The sequence below is a fragment of the Mesoplodon bidens genome, assembly GCF_964165515.1.
Source record: "Mesoplodon bidens genome assembly, chromosome: 8".
In the NCBI taxonomy this organism is placed as follows: Eukaryota; Metazoa; Chordata; class Mammalia; order Artiodactyla; family Ziphiidae; genus Mesoplodon; species Mesoplodon bidens.
This window is the reverse complement of record NC_138165.1, coordinates 49,951,583-49,975,551: the sequence shown is the minus strand read 5'-3', so window position 1 is coordinate 49,975,551 and position 23,969 is coordinate 49,951,583.

The window sequence follows — 23,969 nt, the reverse complement described above, 5'->3', positions numbered from 1 at the left end:
ATTTGCTTGTAATAAAATAGAAAAATTTAAATAAAATATGAAAAATATTCTTATAAATATGAGAGAAAAAATAGTGTACACTTTCTAGTTAAAATCTCTCCAAACATATATCCTCTCTTTACTAAAATATCCATTTTGATTTGCAATTTATTTGCTTTTATCCAAGACAACCTCTCTGGGCCTGTTTTCTCATCCTAAAAAATAAAAACAAAGGGACAAATGATCTCTAATGCACTATCCTAGATTTGGTACCGCCATCCTGAAATTCTCCTCAAAACCATGGGAAAAAGTGCTTCATGGGAAAAATTTAGTTCTATACTGGCGTTGTGAAGGAAGACAGTGTATCACTCAAAATGTCTTTAGCTTTATCTTCTCAGTGGTTAAAAGCTTAATGGCAGGAGTCAAGGGCAAAATTCTGCAAATGCCACTAATACCTACACTTAATTCTAATTGCTCACTTATTATTTCAAATAGTGTTCGTAAGTGTACGTCACTTTAACAAAGGGGTGTAAAATTGATGCAGCCACCTTCACTCTACTTAATACTTAACCTAAAATAGGAAACCGTTTCACCAGTGCATACGAACACCCAATAAAGGTTACAAAAAAGCTCACATTTCTCCCTCCCTGAAACCATTATATCTTCTTGTTTACTGAGAAAGGGAACATCTCAAGTTCAAGAAACAGAATACTGATATGGATCTAGTGACTGAATCTTTACTTTCAAGATAAACTCCATTATGTTTAATTTAAAAAATAACTACTACTGGCAAATCTCCTGAAAATCACCAATTCCTTCACCTCCTAAAATAAAAGTTTACTTCTACTTGGGTCTCTACCATAAAAAGCAAGGGACTTCTCTGAATAAGTCAATTCAACATTCATACAAGGTGGCCCTTTCTAAAGACTGTACTCTTTTGCTTGACTTATTATTTTAATAAATAAATTATGTTAAATATAATTTTACTATGGAAATTGAGAGTAGAGTCAATATTTATTGTAGTACTGCACTTTAATCAGATAGACTGACCATGTAGAAACGATTAAAATACCAATATTTTTTAAACCATCTCAGATTAATTCAGAGGTTATTCATTATAACCACATTTTCTTGGCAAAATAAATGACAAAGATAGCACTGCAATGTACTACATTATTTTATGATAAAATGATATTGGGAGTTTCCATTCTTTTATTTTTATTGAGTCTTTAATATTTTTGTCACCATTAACATAGGTTGGAAGATACACCACAAAAAGTACCTACCAGTTCCACAAACTCCTTCTGAAAAATCTCAATGTACCTCTCTTACTTACAACCCTCTTCTAAGAGTGTCCTTACATGTAGATGATCTCAGAATTCCACCAAGGTGATTTGCCCAGTGATGGGATTTTGATGCCAAGGCAGCATTTTATTACCCAAATTTTCACTCTTAAGATAAACTCCAGAACAGTCAATAATAAATAAATACTAGTGGTGATTTTCCTGAAATGACTCCTGAGTTTTCCTGACATAAGATTTACACTGGGAATGTATTATATTTTGTGAATCTTTCACCTAATTAGATGCTCTCTCCCTGAATTTGGAATATAAGACACACAAAGTAGATGTTATGTAATGTAATGAACAAATTTGAATATATACAAAAAGAGAAGGCAATAAGCAGAATCTCTGAAACAATAAAAGCCAACAAGCTTAAGTAAGCAGAAGTCTTAAATAAAGATATATTACCACAAAGGAAAAGAAGAAATTAATCAGTTTCCATGGTAAGAAGTTGAAACAAAGTAATTTGAGTCATCAAAAAGATGGAACACTAGAGTAGTGAAGAACTCTCTCTACTGAGGTAGTTTCCCAAGAGGCTTTACATCTAAACATTTCATTTCTCGAGAAGGATGACTACTAAAGTTGTTTTAAACTGTGTGCCAATATTTCATGGGGTCTAATAAGATAGTTTACTTTCATTTTCTTAATTCTGTGTCCAGCTTATAAACATTTCCAGTCACCTAAGCTAACTTGAGTAGGTCTCTGTTCTTTGTCTCCACCTGTCTTCCTTGAATTTCATCTCTATTTTCATACTTCTTAATCCTTCATGGGAATCAAATATTATTATATTGAAGTGACTTTATAATTTACACTACATTATTGCTGTTATGATTCCTTTTCTAAACATATAATAGTACATATTTGAGGACTAATTTTATGTTTAGTTGTAAGACATTGATAAATGTTTGAAGTAATGCATATACATCAAAGTAGGTTTTTCTTTGATAATATTTTGAGTGATTTTCCTTGCCATAGGATGTTTAATCTAATTACCAACTAAGCCATAGTAATTGTATGTTCAATAGCAATCTTCCACCAAACACCTGGATTTGCTTTTGACAAACCATATTGGCACCTAAACTGCTTAAACTGATACATAATAATGGACAATATGAAAATTATTTATTTTCTAGATTAATATTTTACTAATTGATTCTTTAATGAATCAAACATCTAACATTTTCAGTAAAAAGTAGACATAAAAGAAATTTAAACCAGCTTATATTTCCCTACTTGGTTATGAATGTTTTGGTTTTTTCCACTACCATTCACATCTTTCAAATAAACATTCGTTTTCTTCTTAATTCATTCTGTCCACATTTAAAAAATGCTTACTATACACAAGGTGCTGAAACGTATGAAGAAAAATGGTTTGCCATTAGCTTTCTTTGCCCAATAGTGGTTCCTTTGTGTTTTATTGCTGCTAAGGCAACAATACAAAATGCATTTTAAAATTTAGGAGTTTTGACTTTTCTAAAAAGGTAGGAAAGAATTATCACAATATATTTGTATCTAATTCATGGTCTAACTTTTGAGAGAAGAGGAGAGGAAGGAAAGGAAATATAATAGCTGATCGCATGTAATCCTAAGGGTCCCCAATCCCTTAGACCTCACTCCATGACTTTTGCCTCCAGATCCACCTAGAAATCTGAAATTTGGAAAAATAGAGATAGTTAAATAGGAAAAGGGTTGTAGAACAGACAGCTTGATTATATAGCGGGGGGGGGGAGTTTTATCCAAAATTATTTTTACACATTTTAATAACAGAAATCAGAATGTAAACCCTAAAAAAAGAAGCTTATCTTTCTTCTCTTTCTCCTCACTTCAAGCTCTATCTCACTATTAGATATATGGTCCCAACATCACTAACAATCAAAGAAATGCAAATAAAAAGATCCCATTTCCAGCCAATAAAATTGGCACCAGTCAATAACATGTGGCATTAGCAAGAGGGGATTGGCATTCTGATACATTGGGATGGGGTGTAAAATGTCACTGTTCTTTTATCAGAAATCCCAAAATATATCTGTTCTTTCTTCCAATAATTCTACTTCTAGGATTTTTTCCTAATTATTTGCCTTTTCAATAAAACATCTAGATTCTAGTAGTTAAAGTGAGTAAATAAATGGCTGCAAATTTTGCCTGTATTTTTGAAGTGTGAATTTTGCAGAGAAACAGCTTCAACTGGTGAGTATGCTTTGATATGATAAAATATGTTTTCTGAAGTAGTAATTGCATGTGGTAGCTTCATGTATTTTAGTCCTGGAGATTCTACTTAGCATTCTTCATGAGCATTCATCTCTGTAACAATGGTTAGAATCTTTTTTTTCATTGTTGTTATTTCTGAGATATACATTTTAAAGTAATAACTAGATTATGACTTATAGCATTATACCAGAACATATAAGATTTTTAGAAATTTCATGTAATGTCTGAAATATTTATATTAACATTTTTCCATACAAATAATCCAATGAAAGTTTAGTATTAGTTGTTTTGTTTGTTTGTTTTATACTGCAGGTTCTTATTAGTCATCAATTTTATACACATCAGTGTATACATGTCAATCCTAATTGCCCAATTCAGCACACCACCATCCCCACCCCACCGCAGTTTTCCCCCCTTGGTGTCCATACGTCTGTTCTCTACATCTGTGTCTCAACTTCTGCCCTGCAAACTGGCTCATCTGTACCATTTTTCTCGGTTCCACATACATGCGTTAATATATGATATTTGTTTTTCTCTTTCTGACTTACTTCACTCTGTATGACAGTCTCTAGATCCATCCACATCTCAACAAATGGTTAGAATCTTAATAAGGAATTTCACTAGTCCTACCACTAGGAGGCACAAGAAGGGGACTCAAAGTTCCCTACGATGGCTGGTAAAGATCATTCCCATCAGTGGACTAAGAAATTTCTGAAAGTTTATAGCGGCCTCATTCACAAATGCCCAAAATGAAAAACACTCTGAAATTTCCATCAACAAGTAAATCAGACAAGTAAATTATGGTGTATTGAAAAGACAGACTGCAATACAAAAATAAAAATAAACTACAGTGACATAAAAATGGATGAACCTCCCAAGAATTAACTTGAAAGAAACAAGTCAGATATCCACACACAAAAATCATACTGTATTATGTATATAAATTTTTTAATAGGCAAAACTAATCTGTGATATTGAAATCAAGATAGTGGTTAAGAGAGGGATGGGCAACTAATGACACAAAATTCTTACAGTTAAACCAGAGAAATTCAACCTCAACATCCAGAGCTTTCCAAAGTCAAATTGGTGTACTAAACATCTGAACTGTTGTCAACTATCTGTATCTAGGGATTTGACTATACCTCTGAGGGTACACAAAAACCAAATGGCATGTAGGCTCACGTAGTCAATTTCTAGATCTTCAATGGAAACACACCCTTGTAATTTCCTAATGATAAGAGCACCAGGAGCATCTTTTTGTTCTAATATTTGGTCTTTGACCCTGCTTCCTGACACAGAGCTCCTAAATCCCTTGGAATTTCCTGGCTAATAAGAGTATCTTTTGTTCCAATGAGATAATTCTTGGTAGGCTCCTAGCTGGGACTGTTCGTCCAAAAAGACCAAGCCATGATTAAAGGCTTGGAACTTTTAACCCCATTCTCCAGAGAGGGCCTGGAAATTAAGTTATCACAATAATGCCTACATGATAAAGTCACCATAAAATTTCCCAAAATACAAGTTTCGGAGAGCTTCTAGGTTCTTGAACACATCTACATGCTAGGAGGGTGACATACTCCAACTCCATGGGGCCAGAAGCTTCTGTGCTTGGGAACATTTGGCACCTCATCCTATGTCTCTCTTCATCTGGCTGTTCATCTGTATTCTTTATCATATCCTTTATTAAATAATAAACTGGTGAACGTAAGTAGTCATTTCCTTGAGTGCTGTGAGCTGTTCTAGCAAATCATCAAATCCAAGGGGAGGTCTGATGGGAACTTCCAATTTGTAGCCAATGTGGACAGAGTTGTGGGTAACCTGGGACCTCCCATTTATGACTGACATCTGAAATGGGGGACAGTCTCATGGGATTGAGCCCTTAACCTGTGGGGTCTACAGTAACTCTGGTTAGTATTAGAATTGAATGGATTTGTAGGGCACCCAGCTGGTATCATAGAAAATTGCTTTGTGTGGGGAAAAAAACACACATTTGGTGTCAGAAGTATTGTGAATGTGATAGTATGAGAGCAAAGGAGAAACACATAGTAGAGAGAAGTGAGTTTTCCTACTGACTGGCTAAGAAGAACTTGCTCATGTACCTTAAAATTGATTTTGGTAGATATTAAATTACTAGAGTAATTAGAGTCTACTGGATACATTTAAATATTATGGCATTTTATTCTAAATATTAATAATTACAATACACCAGCAATTTCATTCTTTGCAAGTAGTTAAACTTATGATAAAAAAGATGCTAAATTAAGATGTACAAAGGGATAAATAATTTTTAAATTTATGAAAATAACTCCGATGTCTATGGTCTATCACTAAATTCAAAGGGAATAAAGGTGTGGCAGGTATGTTAATAAACATTAGTTTCCTTTAGAATTTCCTTCACAAATTTTAAATTTTTTCCGTATTATCTTCAGATTATTTCTTAATATTAGACATAATAGAAAAAGAATTTCTATATAATCTCCAAAAATTTTTATGGGACATATCATTTATGAAAAGATCCTCTTGACATAAACTCCTTCTTATTGAATGCTAGAGATATTTTCTTCACCCAGATAAATTCTAAGTTCCCCTTTGATAAGACTATCAAAGCCAACTAATTAAGATCATTTTATTTTCCTTCACGACTTGCTTGTTAGAAAGCTCAGAGCTAAATTTAGTGCTTAACTCTTCAGTATAATAATTTCCTCCTTATTCACTACTTGACTTTGGATTTTCTAATTTTTTTTGGTATATCTCTTATTTTAATCTAAGTTAAATCTCTTAGAAGTAAATGGTTGCATTGCATAGTGGTAAGAACACACATTTTGGAGTCAGACAACCCCTTTAACTCTTCTCCTCTTTCTGGGAGAAGGAGATACATGGTCTTCCATCCTCATTTAAGCCAAGTGATAGACACCTCAAGAAAATTACCTATTAGGATTAGGGTGCTTATAAGAAAGGGAAAGTCACCTCATTCCCCAGCAAGAGACTCATTATAGAGCTCCAGATGGGGTAAGGTGAGAGAGCTCAAGAGAAAACTTGAATTTAGGAGCAAACAACAACATAGAGAATGTGTCCACTATTCATACTGAAAGGTCTAAAAGCAGAAAGCTGGCTAGAGGACTGTCTGCTTGGCAGGAGGAAAGAGGAGTCAGAAGTTATGCAAACTGTCTCCCAAAGTTTGGTTAGACACAGATGCACAAGTTTCCAGTGGGCCATGTATATGCTTGCAGAAGGTATCAAGCATAAGGCACCCTTAATGGACTCTGTCAAAGAGAGAGCTCAGTCAGGGGAAAAGAGCATGGCAGTACACCACCAATGGTGCATGAAGACCTCACAGGGAATCTCCTGAAACCTGCACACTTATTCCAGGTTTCAAATATCTGCCATAATCATGATGATTAAAGACACAAAATGTCAACCAACAGAAAATCACAGAGGGCATCAGTGAGGTTCAAACTCTTTGTTCCTCTTTCTCTAATCATTCCTCCCCACTTCCTGCCCCAACCCTAGAAGGAGAGAAAATGGAGGTGGGAAGGGAAGAGTAGGTAGAGGAAAGTGATAAAAGAGTAGATCACCCCCTCCCCACCATCTGGCTCGCCGGTGGTTTTTGTTTGTTTGATGTTTTGTTTTGTTTTTAATTATACATAGATCATGCCTAAATTAATGGGAGCTATGGAATCTTTCTGAGATGCCATCTAAAGACAGGCAGGGGAAATTTGATAGATCTTGCTTAAATGTCTGGTAAGGAGAAAAATAAAGGAATTTCCTTTGTACTTGTTTTGAGTTCAGTCTGACCAACTTACCATGTAGACAAGGTCATGTTACTCATGTCTCCAAGGCCAATGATAATGCACCCTCCCTAAAGAGTTCACAGTTTATGATATGAAAAGTGATATGAGATGACTTCAGCTTAAGCTTTTATAATATCAAAACCCACTAATATGAGGCATTTATTCAGTAAGATTTGCCTAGCAATAAAACAAGCCACCCACACAATTTCCCATTAACAATTAAACATTCTGTGATAATTCTTCCACCCACCCTCCACCCAGTTTTGCAAAGTGAAAAAATTAGTCTTACAATAATATGTAAGTACATTTCCATTGATTTAAAATCTACCATTAATTAACTCTGCCAGTCATATGAAAAATGATCTTTCTGCTAAAAAAATGTATTTTATTCAAATTCTTACATTAACTAAGCTATAAAATTAGTTTGGCTTTAGTTCCTTGTTCACTGGATCTCTTTTCTGATTTTGTGTTCTCCATTTACATCAAGGTTTTGGTTTTTTCTTAATTCTGTTTTTCCTAAATATCTTTTGACTTCAACAAGCTACCACATATTGCTCATCAGTATTCAACATTTCTGTCTCTAAGACCCCAAATTGTAAACTCTCCTTCTCACCTCACTCAGTCACAGCTACTAAATGTGGACTTTTTGTTCTCATCACAAATTCTAGATGTTTCCTATTTTCTTAACTCCAAGTTCATCCCATCTTTTATCATTTCCCTTGCCTTTTTAAAAAACTCTGGCATCAATGCCAAAAATATTACTGGGCATTCACTTCTACTAAAGCATTTCACCATTTCAAATACTCTTTGCCAGTCCCTAGGTCTCAATAACCCCTACAAGCTGTGTTCTCTGTTCTATCTCTGGGGCTGTTGATTATTAGTGGAAAAATCACATAACTATACTAATGAGATTCACTACAAACCCAAGCTCTTTCATCTCAACTTAGTGCTCATTACTGAATGGTATATATATATAATTTATTCATTTGTTGCTCATACTAAAGCAAGTTTATAAGGATGGCTATTCTAGGCTTTTTCACTAGCCTTAATTCCTAAACATAACCCTCACTGTTTTATTGTAAGCACATGATGCCACACCCTAATTTCCTAAGAAATTCTGAATCTAATGTGAAATATCTCCACAACTTTATGGGACCTTCCTTTCCTTCTTCCAATCTTTGAAGGACAGTCTCCCTCAAATTTCTTTCTGACCAAGTTTCCTCCCTCCACTTGTCATTTTGATGGCTTCTCTTCTTACTTAAATCTAAGACTTGCTCTATTCATTGTTTTATTCTCTGTGCTTCATTTTCTTCTTCTTTGTTAGCACATTGACTCTCTTAAAACAAATGTTAGTTCTATGACCCCCTCAAGCTACTCTGTTCTTTATCTTTCTTTTCATCATTTTGAAGTCTTCACAAATTATTCACCTTCACAGCTTCTAATTCTCCTTCAAGTATACCATACACCAGAGCAATCTGGTTCTCAAACTCACCAATCTAACTTAAACTAGTTCTTCAAAGTTCAACAATGACAGCTTAATCTTTGCATCCTCTGATGCCTCCCAGTTTTCTGGTCTATGCCTGCTTTGGGCTGAATGGCCTCCTCCCCCCAAAATACATGCTGAAGTCCTAACCTCCAGTTCCTCAGAATGTGACCTTATTTGGAAATAAAGTTTTTACAGAGGTAATCAAGTTAAAATGAGAGTGGGCCTTAATCCAATATGGCTGGTGTCCTTATGAAAAGGAGAAATTTGGACATAGAGAAAGACACACACTCAGGGAGGTTGATGCACAGGGAGAAGATGGCCATGTGACAAGGAATGCCAAGGACTGATGGCAAACATCACAAGCTAGAAGAGGAAGGGAAGAATTTTTCCTTAGAGTGTCAAAGACAGTATGGTCCCACTAAAAACTTGATTTCAGACTTCTAGTCTCCAAGTCTGTGAAGAAATGAATTTCTGTTGTTTTAAGACAACCACATCTTGGTACTTTGTTACAGCAGCCCCAGGAAACTAATACAATACCTTTTTTTGGCAGTCTATACTGTGGACCATCTTGCTTTAAAATTCTCTTCTATCTTGGGTTTCAAAGCCATTATAACAACCTGATCCTCACCCCAATTCTCAAATACACTCTATTCTCTTCTTCTTCACTCCTGAGATTCTTCTATTTTTCTTGCTCTCAAACTTCTCACTCTAAAATCTACTGCTAAAATATTACTCGTTTGATTATCTAACGTCGAAATTTTCTAATTCATGCAGCCTTTCCTTAATATTCCAGTCAAAAAGGATTGTACTGTCCTTTGTATTTGTAAAATATTTCATTTTTCGTCTCTCTGTCAGCTTTCACAGTTTATATTTCTCCTCTGCATACAGCTATATTTATTACTTATTCTAAACCATGGGCCATCAAACTTTTTTTAAAGGGACAAATCGTAAATATTTTAGGCTTTGCAAACCATATAGTAGTTTAGCCAGCTACTCAACTGCACTGTTGTGCAAAAGCAACACAGATGATACATAAATGGAGGCACAAGTAATGCTAGAAAAACCTTATTTACAAAAAGAGGCAGCCATCCAGCTGACCATAATTTACCAAACTCTGTTCTAAATTATAAATTTATCAAACACAGAAGTCATTTTTTATTCTTTTATGTATACCCTGCAAAACTTCTAGCATTTGTCCTTCATACTGCAAATCATCAATAAATATAACTTGAATAAAACTGACACAAAAATTCTCATGTACCTCCCAATTCCCTTTCTCTGTATGTCAGCATCTAAAATTTTAAAAACAAAATGCATAACCAACTAGTTTATAACCTGGACAGATGACTGAAGATTTTCAAGGACACTAAACACTGTTTAAAGCTTAAGTGGACCTCTCTTTAAAATATGCCAGTCTATAATAAAAAAGCCTACATTTTGTTTGGGATATAGGAGAACTTTCTTAAAATATGAATAGTACAAGACAGCATTAGCTGATATACAAGTGCCATAATTATTCTAAGAAGGAAGTAAATGCCAAGGGATAAAGTATTCAAGGAAATCATAATAGAGTGGATCATGTATAAACTATCTACTGTTTTACATTATTGTTCTTTATTGTTGTATAACAAACCATCCCCAAACTTAGTCGCTTTAAACAATGGTTAATTCATTCTCATAATTCTGTGGGTTGACTGGGCAATTCCTCTGCTGGTTTCATCTGAGCTCATAGATGAGACTGCTTTCAAGATGGAGGACTGGTTGACCAAGAAGGACCAAGAACTTGGTGCTGTTTCTTTTCTGGGGCACCTTGGTTCTTCTCCACATGGCTCTCATACTCTAGAAGAATAGACTGGCTTCCTCACAGCACGCTGTTCCCAGGGTTCCAAGAGGGCAAGGGTGGCCTCTTTAGGCACGGGTTTCAGAATTCATACAAGATCACTTCTGTTTGCATCTTACTAGTCAAGGCAATTGACAAGGCCAGTCCTGATACCAGAGGTGAAGAAACAGCCTCCACCTCTTGGAGGAAGGAGAGGCAGGTCATATTGTGAAGGAGTATGGATACAGGGCAGTGTGATTCATTGAGGTCATGATTATAATACTCCTCACCGTGACCCTTAAAGGGAGGCAAATTTGACTGGCGTTGGAATGTTGCACAGAGCAGCAGTGGGAGAAAATTAAACAAATATAAAATAGTAGAAATTGGCAAATGCTAAGCTAAGGACTTCACATGTACTCTATTATAGTGAGAAGTCAGTGGATATTCGAGCAGAGAAGTTCTCCTCCCTCACAAATAATTCACATAATGAAAAGGAGGTCATATCTAATTTCAGTGGGGTTTGTTTGTTTTTTGCTTTTAATTATCAAGGGTGAGGATAGGAGGGGCAAAATGATTATGTCTGGCTTCACTAAAAAGGAAATGACCTTAAATCATAGCATATAGTAGGGCTTTCTAGTTGGGAGAACTTCCTGATGATGAATGTGTAAGCCTTGAAGTTACTGAAAGATGCTGAAAGACTGTCTTTAAAATTAATCAAAACAAGATATTTTCATTTACTTGTGATGCCTTTATTCCATCACAAACCTCAGGAGTGTGAGGAAAAAGAGAACTAAAGGGCTTCCTAACTTTCAAGATCTTCTTGTTGTGAGATTTTCAGATATTCCTTGCCATACCCTTACTTTCTTTTTCTTTGACCCTCCATCTCCAAGCTGACAGAAGAAAATAAATAATCTTTCCTTCACTTCACTTTCCATTGTGGACCACAGTTCTCAGAATATGTTTAATTCAAACTATCTGGAGTAGTTATTTGAAAACTCATAGGTAGTAGCTTTGCTCTATGTGACTCATAAATAATAAACTGTACTGGAGAATGTAGCATAAAGATGAGGAATTCCTGCTTAAGGTAATATCCTCAGCATGCTGTGAATCAACCACTTGTCCTGCTCTTTTTAATCTCTAATTTTATACAAAAGCAGTTTTTTCAATTAAAGTGGCTACTATGGGGAAAAATCCAAAATCATATAATTTAGTGGCTGCTGTTAGAAAAAAAATAATAATGTCTCCCTGTTTCACACTACATATAAGTGTACTACTGCTTTGAGACAGGAAAGGACCTGATATATTTTAAACTTATTGAAGCTACATGTCAGCAATTCAGATATCCTTTTTGAATGGTTATGCCAGATTATACACATAAACTTCTGTAGATAGCCCCAGGCTCTCTAAACACAGTATTCTGAGCAGTAAACAGCACCAATAGTGAAAAGATTTGTTGACATTCCTTGCTGGTTGCCACAGGGATAAAATCAAATTGAAATCCTCAAAATATAAAAGACCACAGATATTAACACTCAAACCACTCAGTCTGAATTCAAGACAGACCTACTTCTATAACCTTCCAGGTGTTCTCAGTATGTCTGAATCCTAGTGTACTTCACAACACAGAATTATGTGTATATGTACAGAGGAATTGGTAAGTTAGCACTGCAGTCATAAAATGAGGCTATTAACTTCCTATTGATTCAGATTAAAGACATATTTTTTGGTTTAGTTTTCATATGGATTTGAAATGAAGCTTGTTTACAAAGATTATGAATGCTTTGGGGGGTGGTATATTTGTATACATTTTATATATATGCTGTGGCAGCCTTTACCAGGAAAATATATCCCTCTTTTTTCCTCTTTGTTTTATTTAACCTATCAAAAAGGTACAAAGGAAAAACACTTGCCCAGCTCATTGCACAGCGTGATGCCTTAGAGGCAAAACATTTGAAGCTTATATTAGGCTTCGTTTTTATAAGGTAACTAATGAAGCTGGATATTACCTGGCTCCTCTGATAATTCACAGTGCTGAAAAATAGAATCATGATATTCAAACAATACTGAAATTCAGGAGGGAATAGTGAGATAAAAATAAACGCCATGCAATTATATGATCTAATATCCACCAGGTATTAAAATCCAAAAATCTTAAGAAAAGCTTAACAAATTTACCTTGCAAAATACAGTGTAATGACTAATTTATATAAGACAATTAATTTTACTTCAGCTATCATGCTTAGAAAACAGATGTCATTAATCACACATCTTTGATTCCATTAAACTTGTGTCTAAATCAATCTTTTCTTATAAACTTCAATATCCTGAATGTAATAGAAAGTCAAGTGACAGATTGCTCTGTTTCATACAAAGAGTCAATCTACAAAGCTACACGTGAGGATTTTAGAATTGTGTTCATTGATGATGTACACACTTATATTTATAAGCACTTTCTGGAGTCACATAACTCTTATGTAGAACACAAAGCTGCAAAGATGAGCTAATTTAAGGACCTTTACCAGGACATACTCTAAGAGAATTTAAAGTCACCATGGCAACAAGTTACCAACCCTTAACAACCTGAAAGATGAATATTTACTCAACCCACTAGATACCCAATAGGCCTTCATTGTCACTTGGGCAGGCAGTTCCTATTTGCCACTTACATCACCCTCCCTGCTATTTCTTCAGTTTCTCACATATCTGTGTCTTGCCCTCATCATCATCATCATCCAAAGTACCCCCTTTTCCTTGCCAAACACTTAAGCAGTTCTTTTTCTCCGTTCTAGTTTCTGTGCTGCATTTCTCTACAGATTTATTACTCCTCTCTATCCATCTTAGAGGCATACATTCTTAGCTTATTAAAATAATAGTAATAGTTACAATGTGTTGAATGTTCATACTGTGTTATATACTATGCTTATTTTTCTCCATATGTCATCGTGTTTAATTTTCATAATAAACCTGTGAACCCAGTAGTAGCCTGGATCTCTGGGTCAAATTCTGACTCTGCCACTTATTAGCTCTATACTCTTGGATAAGCCACTCAACCTCTCTGTGCTTCACATCTGCCATCTGAAAATGAGAGTCATATCTATTTGATGGGGTTATCCTGAGAATTAAGTGAGTTAATACATGTAAATCTCTCAGAAGTGTATCTGGCATATAATAATAGTTGACATATACTGACAGCATGATAGTATCTCCAATGTATGTGAGGAAATGGGTTGGGAGACATCAGGTAATTTGCCAAGATCTTATCACTAGAAAGGGTGGAGATAAGATTCAAATGCCGATCTCTTCACTACTAAATCTTGGTGCCTTCTAAACTGTGTTGGCTTTTTCCCTTGGGCAAGTCTTCTACTGCAAACACATTTTCATAGTAGTTTATAGTTCACAAAGCTCTTTTATATATTTGTCTTATTTGATCTTCACAACTCCTACAGGTAATACCAGCCCTATTTTTTTTTTAATTGAAAAAACAGACTTACAGAGATTGTATGACTTAAACCTGGTCTCACAGAAAGGAATCAGTCCCAATTTGGGATTCAGCATTCCTGATTCCTTGGCTCAAATTCTGTTACAACATTTAGGAAGCAAATAGAAATGAATGAATGAATGAATGAATGATCCTATCTTTGTCTCATTTCCTCATCTGTATAACAGGAATCACATACCTATTTCACAGGGTTGTAGTGATAATTAAATTAATCTGTGTAAAGCTCGCAGTACAGCGCCTGGCACATAGTAAGAGCTAATTAATTAATTATAGGGTCCAGGTAGAGGAATGAAAGAAACAGGAGAAGGTGATATTTTTAAAAAGCAAGATCTTATACTATTTTCAACAGATACAATGTCTAGGCAGAGAATGACCATCATTGAGTTATCTTTCACAATTTGTTCTGCAATTCATCTAGAATTTATTTCTGCATATGATATGAGGCAGGGATAAAAATGTATATTTTCCTGTATGGCCATCCAACTGACCTAGCATCATTTATTGAAAACACCATCCATACCCTACTGTTTGCAATGAAATCGTTGTCATCAATTTAGTACCTTATATATATATAGGTCTATTTCTGGAATTTTACTTCCTGTTTGCTATTTGTCTATCCTTTGGCCAATACCCCACTATGTAACATAGAGCAGATTTATAAAAGGCCCTGATGTCTGACAAAGTAAGTCCTCCAATTTTGTCATCTTCTTCAATATTGTCTTGAATATTCTTTGCAATTTTTATTCCCATAATAAATTTTATAATCAGCTTGTTAATTTTCCACATAGTCCTCCTGATATTTTTATTGGTATGTCATTGAATTTACTGACATTTCTATAATACTGAGTTTTCCAATCCATGAAAAATACATAACATAAAATGGTATACCCTTGCATTTATTTAAGTTCTCCTCAATTTCTCTCAAAATTATTTTGTGGTTTTATGTTCATTAGATTTATCCATAGATATTTTATTTTTTGTACATAGTATTGCATTTTAAAACTCTAATTATTTGACAGAAGGAATATAATTAATTTTGTATATGTACTTGTATGCAGCAAAATTGCAAAATTTACATTTTAAAGTTATTTATTTACAAGTTATTTTGCAGTTTTCAACACAGAATCATGTTATCTGTTATGACGTTTTTTCTTTTTTTGTCTCATTCTCAATTGCAAAGGAAACATTTTCAGTTTTAATCATTCAGTTTGATGTTTGCTGTTGGTTTTTTGTAGCTACAATTTATCAGATTAATGAAGTTTCCTTCTATTCCTAATTTGCTAAATTTTATCATGAATGGGTGTTGAATCTTGTTATGTAGTTTTTTTACTTAGGTTGAGACAGTTAATTTTTCCCTCATAATGTGTGGTGAATCCCACTTAGTAACTTGTGAAATTTTTAACTATCATCTTTACATACCTGAAATATACCCTATGTGGTGATGATTTGACATTATGTTAATAAGAATTTTTATGTCTCTGTTTATGAGAAATATTATCCAGAAATTTTCAGTTTTATTTGGTAATTTCTATGACAGATTTTGGAATCAGTTTATGCTGACCTTATAAAGCGTCAGAAAATGTTCCCTGTTTTCAAGAAAGAATGAAAGATTTTAATGTTTTTTTCTTTAAATACTTAAAATAATACACTGGTGAAGGTTTCAGTATCATTTTATCTGTGAAATTAAAGAAGGGACTCAACTTCTTTGATGGATAGACCATTCAGATATTTAATTTCTTTTTTTGTCACCTTTGCTAAGTCCCTCCCCAAGAGATTTATCCATTCCTTCTAAATTATGACTTTTTTTTCATAATTCTCTCTTCTCTTTTTGATATCAATAGGACTGTAGATGTGTCTCTTTTTTTATTCTTAGTATTGGTAATTTGTGATTTCTCTTTTTCTTGATCATTCTTGTTGAAGTTAAGCTTTTTATCAATCTTTCTATATAACAAACTTTTGAATGTTTATTTTCCATTTCATTGAATTGTACCTTTAACTCTGTATTATTTTTTTACGTTCCTTAGGTTTGCTTTGCTTTTTGTGGTGGTTTTTGTTTCTTTCTTTCCTTTTGGTTCCTAAGATAGAAGGTTATATCATTGATTGTACAGCTTTTCTTCTTTTCTCACATATGCAATTAAGACTATATATTTCTATTCAACACTGATTTTAATTCAGCCCACACATGACCATTGAGTTTTAAATATTTTTTAACTTCTGTTTTAGCCTTTTTGATTCATGGATTCTTTTGAAATATACTCCAGGCAGTTGAATTTTCTCTACTTACTTGGTACTGACTTCTAGCTTAATTCCTTTGGATCAGAGAATATTCATTAATTAATGTATATTCTTGGAAATGTGTTGAGGCTTTCTTTTTGGCACAGAATATAGTCAATTTTGCTAAATATCCCAGGGGCATTTGAAGAGGATGCAAATTCTTCTATTGTTAGATGCAATATTCTATCATTGTCAGCTGCATATGACATGTTTTCCTTATTGTGGTCTTCAGATGTTCCATATCATTACTTTTTTTTTTTGTCTGCTTTTTATATCAGCTTTTGAAAAAGGTAACTTAATGCTTCCCATTATGATTGTGCATTTGCCTATTTTTCCTATTAATTCAGTAAGTTTGCTTTATAAATTTCAAAGCTATGTTATTGGATGCATACATATTTATGATTGTATGGTTGTAATATCATTGCATTGGAATGATGCCTTAATCATGAAATTTCCTTTTTTCTCTAATACTTCTTTCTTTAAAGTCCACTTTGCTTTTCTAGTATAGCTTTGGCTTCTAGTATAGATAAACCTGCCTTCTTTGGGTTAGTATATGAATGGCCTAGTTTTTTTTCCTTTTCAAGTTTTTGTGTCCTTATATTAATGTATGAATCTTATAAGCAATATATAGTTATGTTTGGTTTTTTTTATCCAGTGTTAAAATCTGCCTAGTCTATTTTTACTATGGTTTCTGATAGAGAGCTTTATCTACTACCTCACTATTTGTTTTCCATTTGACCCATCTGTTTTATGTTTTTCCCTCCATTATAGCCCTATTTGCATTTAATCAAATATTTTAGCAGTATTATTTAGATATAACTGATATACAACAAAGTGCACATAAGTATGTGATTTTATGTTTTCATGTATGCATATGCATGTGAAACCTGAACTACAATAAAGATAATGAACTTAGCCATAACCCCCAAATATATCTTTGTGCCTTTACATAACCCCTCACTCCAGCCCTTTTCCTCTTTTGCTCCTCTATCCCCAGGCAACTGCTGACATGCTTTCTGTTACAATATGTTAGTTTGCATTTCTTAGAGTTTTACATAAATGGAATAATACAGTATATATTCTTTCCTTTTGGTCTTGCTTCTTTCCCTTAGCATGATTATTTCACAATTGTAATTATAATTATTCATCAGCATTGTAGCATGAACCAATAGCCTATTCCTTTCCATTTATACCATGCCATAGTCACTTATTGATAGGCATGTAGAATTTTCCTGTTTTAGAAATAGACTTGTGTGCAAGTCTTTGTATGTACATATGCTTCTTTTCTCTTGGGTAAATAACTAGGGGTATAATGTCTGCATCATATGGTAGGTATATGTCTAACATTTAACACATTTTAAAAACTACCAAAATTATCCTAGGTGATTGTCACGTTTTACATTCCTATCTGTAGTGTACGAGAGGTCTAATTCCTCCACATCTTTGCCCAAATTTGGTATGGTCAGTCATTTGAATTTTAGCCATGGTAAAATTATGCAGAGGTATTTCACTGTAGTTTTAATTTGTATTTCCCTAGAGACCAGAAAAGTTTAACAACTTTTCATGTGTTTGCCATCAGTATAGCTTCTTTAGTAAAGTTTCTGTTCAATGTTCTCCCATTTTTATTAAATTGTTTTCTTATTATTGATTTTTGACAGTTTTGTATATATTATAGATAGGAGTGATTTTAAAACATGTTTTTAAAATATTTTCTCACAGCCTGTGACTTGCCTTTTCATTGTATTAGCAAAATCTTTGGATAATGTATAATTTACCAATTTGTTTTCTTATGGATTTTGATTTTGGTTTCATAATATATCTTTGCCTAACTCAAGTTAACAAAATTTTTTCTCTTATTTTTCTTTTTTAACTAGAAGTCACAGAGTTTTAGGTTTGACATTTAAGTCTGTGATCCATTTTTGAGTTTGTTTTTGCATGTGTTGCAAAGTATTGATTGAAGTTCTTTTTTTTTTTTTCTCTATTTCTTTTTGCATCCTGGCACCTGTTGAAAAGACCACTCTTTGTCCTTTGCACATTGGTTGAAAATAAGTTATCTACACATGTGTGACCATTTCTGGACTTCCTACTGTGGACTTCATTAATCTCAATATCTACTCTTATGCACCTAATATCTGAGCATTATTACTGTAGTTTAACAGGAAGTTTGAATCAGGTAAGTAAATCTTCCAATTTTGTTTTTATTTGGCAAATTTTGTAGGATATGCTAGTTCCTTTGTGTTTCCATACATGTTTAAAACAATTTGTCAATGTATAAAATGACTAGCTGGGATTTTGGTTGAGATTACATAGAATCTACAGATCAATTGATGAAGAAATGTCATCATGAAACTAATGTACATTACTCTCCTAATGTACAAATGTATGACCTCTCCCCATTAATTTGTATCTTCTATAATTTCTCTCAACAAATATTGTAGGGTTTAGTATACAGGTCTTCCAGATTTTTAAAATTCATTCATAAATATAATACTTTATATTTTTATACCAGTATAAATGATATTGCTTTTTAAAATTTTAACTTTCATTTGTTTATTCCTAATCTACAGAAGCATAATTAATTCTTATATTTCGACCTTAAATTTACTTATTGTTTTCCGGAACTTTTTGTATATAACCTTTAGAAGTTTAGACAACTGCGTAATCTGCAAATAAAAGACAGCTTCACTTTTTTTTGCATCTATCCTTAGAGTTTTCTTGGTAGGACACTTTTAAACTCTAAATTACAATAGATTTCTTTAGTTGCATTCTTAAGGAGCATCTGCAAGGACTGCCACGTCTCTTCAAATCACTGAGACTGATGGTTTCTATTTGAGCTCACTTCCGCTGCCTCCGGCCATAACTTGTGCAATCTTATGTCCCTTCTCTTGAGAAACACAGTGTTATCTAATATTCAATATCTGAAACCCATTATAATTTTAATCTTTGTTACCCTACCTTGAAACAAAGCAGAGGTATCAAGTATTCCCATTATATAATATCTTCTATTTAGAAAAAAGAAAAAAAAAGATTTCCTCTGTTTGGTCTCTCTTCCAAAGCCACAACATCACACTGGCTTAAAATAAATCCCTTAAACATTATTTGTTTTCAAACTAAATTTATATAAAGTATCATCTTCCCATCTAACATTGTATAATTATTTCATTCTTAATTATAAAAATGACTCCACTGTATTACCAGTTGGTAGCCTGATGCAAAACTTTGTTATACAATTTTGAGGGGATTTGTATATTTAAATTTGGCATTCACATTCTATTTCCAAGGCTTATTATCCTCTTTGCATTTCAGGTAACTGTAGGTAAAAGTGATCTCTAAAAATACAAGCTTTTTCATTGTTTGGGAGTAAATGACTGAAATCAGGTAACAGGTATTATTCTGTCAAGACATTGATATGTCACTGGATGAAAAATATTTCCTCTTTAGTCTTCTATCATATTCCTATCTGACAGCAGTGAAGGCAGATATCAGGTCCTCATCACAAAGGTTTTTTAAAGTCAATAACTAGCAAGAGATACAAATCTCCCTGTTCTCCATTGATGTCACCAGTTCTCAGAATCAAAGTTCAGAATAATTCAAGAAAACTTATGTTAATCTTGGCTTCTTTAAAAAATATAAATATTACCATGGATAATTGTGGAAAAATTATATAGGCAATATGCATGAATCAAGTATGTGTTGAATTTGGGGAAGCAGAAGCTGTTTTAGAAGTCATAACATCTCAGTCCCTGACCTAAGACTACTTTGAACAGGTTGTTTGACATAGAGTTCATTAGAACCATAGTGATTCTATCTATAAGAGGAAAACTTTTTTTTGTGATGGTCAAATGAGAGACAGAATCTTAAAAGACACTACAAAAATTATAAAGAAAAATATAAAGTCAATATAGACTCACTATTGCTAGCTATAATTTGTGATCCAATTTATGGTCCTAATTTTCTTCCAATCTATATCATGGATGTAAGAATAAGATAAGTATTATCTAGTCATTATGAAAAGAGAAGTTAAAATATGTTGCAATTCAGAAGAAGAAAAAGAGCTTGAATGCTATATATGTACTTTAAAAAATAGAATCTGAAGGCAGCACCCTCATTAATGGCTTTGAGTGATGAAAATATGAGAAAAATTCAGGTGTGTCTTTGATTCCTGTCCACACATATCTGATGTTTCCTAAGCAAGCATAAAATTAGAAGTATTTTAAGTAAATGGTATATGTAGCAATTGCAATTCATTCTTATCCAACATTAACTAAAATAAACATCAAATCAGAAAGCTTGGAATACTGTATACAGAAATCAATACATAAGCAAGTTAAGCTTCCAAATAAAGTTAAAACACATTTTTCATACTGAACTTTACAGCTTTTGAAATGATACTTTTCCATTTTATCAATACTTTCTTGAATAAAAGAATTCTATTTTTCAGGGAACATGCTGTCAGTAGAAAAGAGAGAGTATCAAAATGGGGTCACAAAATAAAGCTCAGGCCCTGGTCCAGGTCTATGTCCTTTCATTTAGGATCCATGAGATCCTTCCTTAGTAAAGACAAGTCAGATCAGATCACAGAGTATCCTCCTCCAATACATAACAAAATACAAAAATCAAGAGGATTCAGATGAAATATACTGACAGCACTATCTAAAGAAGGAAGCACAACCTCCCAACATATTCTTTGAACACACTGGCCAAAAGGAAAAAATAGAGATGCTCGTGTATTTAAGCATCACCACTACTCACAGTAATAGTGGCAGGAAAAGGAGGTAATTGATAAAATCCTGACTATTCTTACAGAACCCAATTTTGAGAGGAAAAAAAATAGAAATATAAAAGGAGTCTGAGGAAATAAACTCTTGAATCTGAGGAGTAATCTCAAGAGTATTATGAGCACAACATTTCATTAGATGTGGAAATTTCCAAAGGGTTTATCACCTTTATCTTTATAGACTGAAAGAAAAATAAGATCATGAAAAAAAATGATCATAAACATAAAAAGATAACTATTTTCAGGGGTGTGGAAGTTTTTAAATATGTCCTTAAATTCTTGGATATTCCTTCTCCTTGAGTTATCCTATACCTGTCCCACCATTGACTGTTGTGCATATCTAGCAGGCAGATTATTGTTCTTGTTAATTCACAGATCTTCAAATCAAAAGAAACTAAACATGGAAAATTTTACCTAAGCACATACACACAAGGACGCTTCATCCATACCTGGACCTAATTTAGATACCAACAACTTGGACTTCAAACTGAGGGTGTAAAAGGATGAAGATTTAGGGGTCTTGTAGGATGTAAGTGCATTTTGCATAAATATTTAGAGGTTAGAAGCCTGACTATGGTGGTTCTAAATTACGTACACAAATAAACAGATTCTCCTTCCTTTGTAGAGAATCCCTGTCCCTTGAGTGTGGGCTATTAGTAATGACTTGCTTTTAATGAAGAGACTCTGTCAGAAACAGTGGAGTATGACTTCCCAGTGTAGGTCAGAGAGGCATCATGGCTTCCGTATTTCTCTTTTTCAGATTTTCACTTGGAGAAAGCTATCTGCCTTGAAGTGAGGACACACTATCAGTCCTGTGCAAATGCCCACGTAGTGAAAAACTGAGGTCCCTCCCCAAGAGCCAGCAAGGAACTGAAGCCTCTTGCCAACAACCACATAAATGAGTTTGGGAACTGATTCTATAGCCCCAGTCAAGCCCTTGGCTGCTCACCAGTCTGAGTAGAGAACCTCATAATTCTTTTGAGCATTGGCAAAGTACTCAGAAGACTTTAGCCTTAGTAGAAGGACAAAATTAGCCCCAAACATTATTCTGCTACCATTTAACAATGCTTAAAAGCCATACCTGAAGACTTAAGCTGATTCTAATTAATGTAACTATGTTCCAGAACAAAGATCACGAATATTGATAGAAGTGCAAAAATAGAACCCAACAATGTAAATCTCATAATAGCTAGAGTCTAATAAAATTATTAGAGAACCAAAGAACCAGTTGTCTATAATCCACAACAAGGAAAAAAACTTAATCAATCAAAATAATGAACAGACATAGATGACAGAATTAGTATACAAAGACATTAAAGCACTCATTATAACTATATTTGATATGTTTAAGAAGTTAGAAAACAGATTGATCACGTTAAATATAGACATACAAAAGACCCATATCAAACTTTTTAGAGGTGAAAACTATAATTTTTTTCATGATGTTCTGAAATCTTCAAGAAAGAGCTATTAATACAGGAATTAATTTGGGTGTTAAACTTTTTTTTTTTTTGCACATGTAGAATGCCATTTATGTTTTTCAAAAATACCCATAAAACAATACCATAATCAGTTGGTTTTGCTATGATGCTTGTTTTTAGAACAATTTGTTATGACACAACTGATATATTAGAAAACAATTTGAGCATTAAGATAAATTTCATGATTGCTTATGTGCAATTTCATCCATGAGAAATTAGGCAAAAACAGGAACTCAGCTACATGGTAATCCAAAAATCACAAACACAGACATGCACATCAAAATCCACCAGCTACCTATGATCTCTCAGATGAAAAAATATAGTAGACAGGATTAAAAGCTAATAAGATGTTGCAGAAGAAATACTAGGGAACTTGAAAATATATGAATAAAACATACATAAAACAAAACCCAGAAACAACAAAGACTGAAAACAATGAAAAGAGGAGCAGTTCTGTGGGACAATAACAAGTGACCTGATCTACATGTGAAAGGAGACGCTTAACAAGAGAAGAGAGACATAAAACATATCTTAAGAAAAAAAATTCAAATATGTCCCAAAAATTTGGTGAAAATAATAAACCACAGATCCAAAAAGCTCAACAAAACTCAAGCAAAATAGGCCAAAAAAAAAAAGGAGCTACTAAAAAAAAGGCACATCATAAAACCAATGATAAAAAACAATCTTACATAGTCAGACAAAGAAAGACACACGTGTACAGAGGAACAAAGGTAAGAATAACAGATGACTTCTCAACAGAAACAATCTAATCTGGAAGACAGTGGAGAAACATCTTTAAAGGATAGAAATAAATGTCAATCTATAATTATTTATTCAGCAAAAAATATGTTTCACAAAAGTGAAACAAAGGCATTTTCAGAAATGCAAAAGCTGAAAGAATTCATCACCAGCATACCTTGCTATAAGAAAAAGTAATCAGTCTGGCAGAAAGAAAAAAATACCATATGCAAATCTGCATGTAAACAAAGGAATGAAGAGAAATGAAAATAGAAATTATGTGAGTAATTATAAAATTTTTCTTATTATTTAAATCTCTTTAAATGGTAATTGACCATCTAACAACAACAACAAAAAAACAATGTCCTAGGCAGAATAATGTACCCTCCCACCAAAAACATGCACATTCTAACCCTCAGAACATGTGACTATGTTAAGCTACATTAAAAAGAAGAATTAGAGTTTCAAATAGAATTAAGGTTGATAATCAGCTGACCTTGAGATGGGGAGATAATCTTGGATTATCTAAGTGGGCCCATAGTGATCACAAGGGTCCTTATAAGTAAAAGGGGAAGGC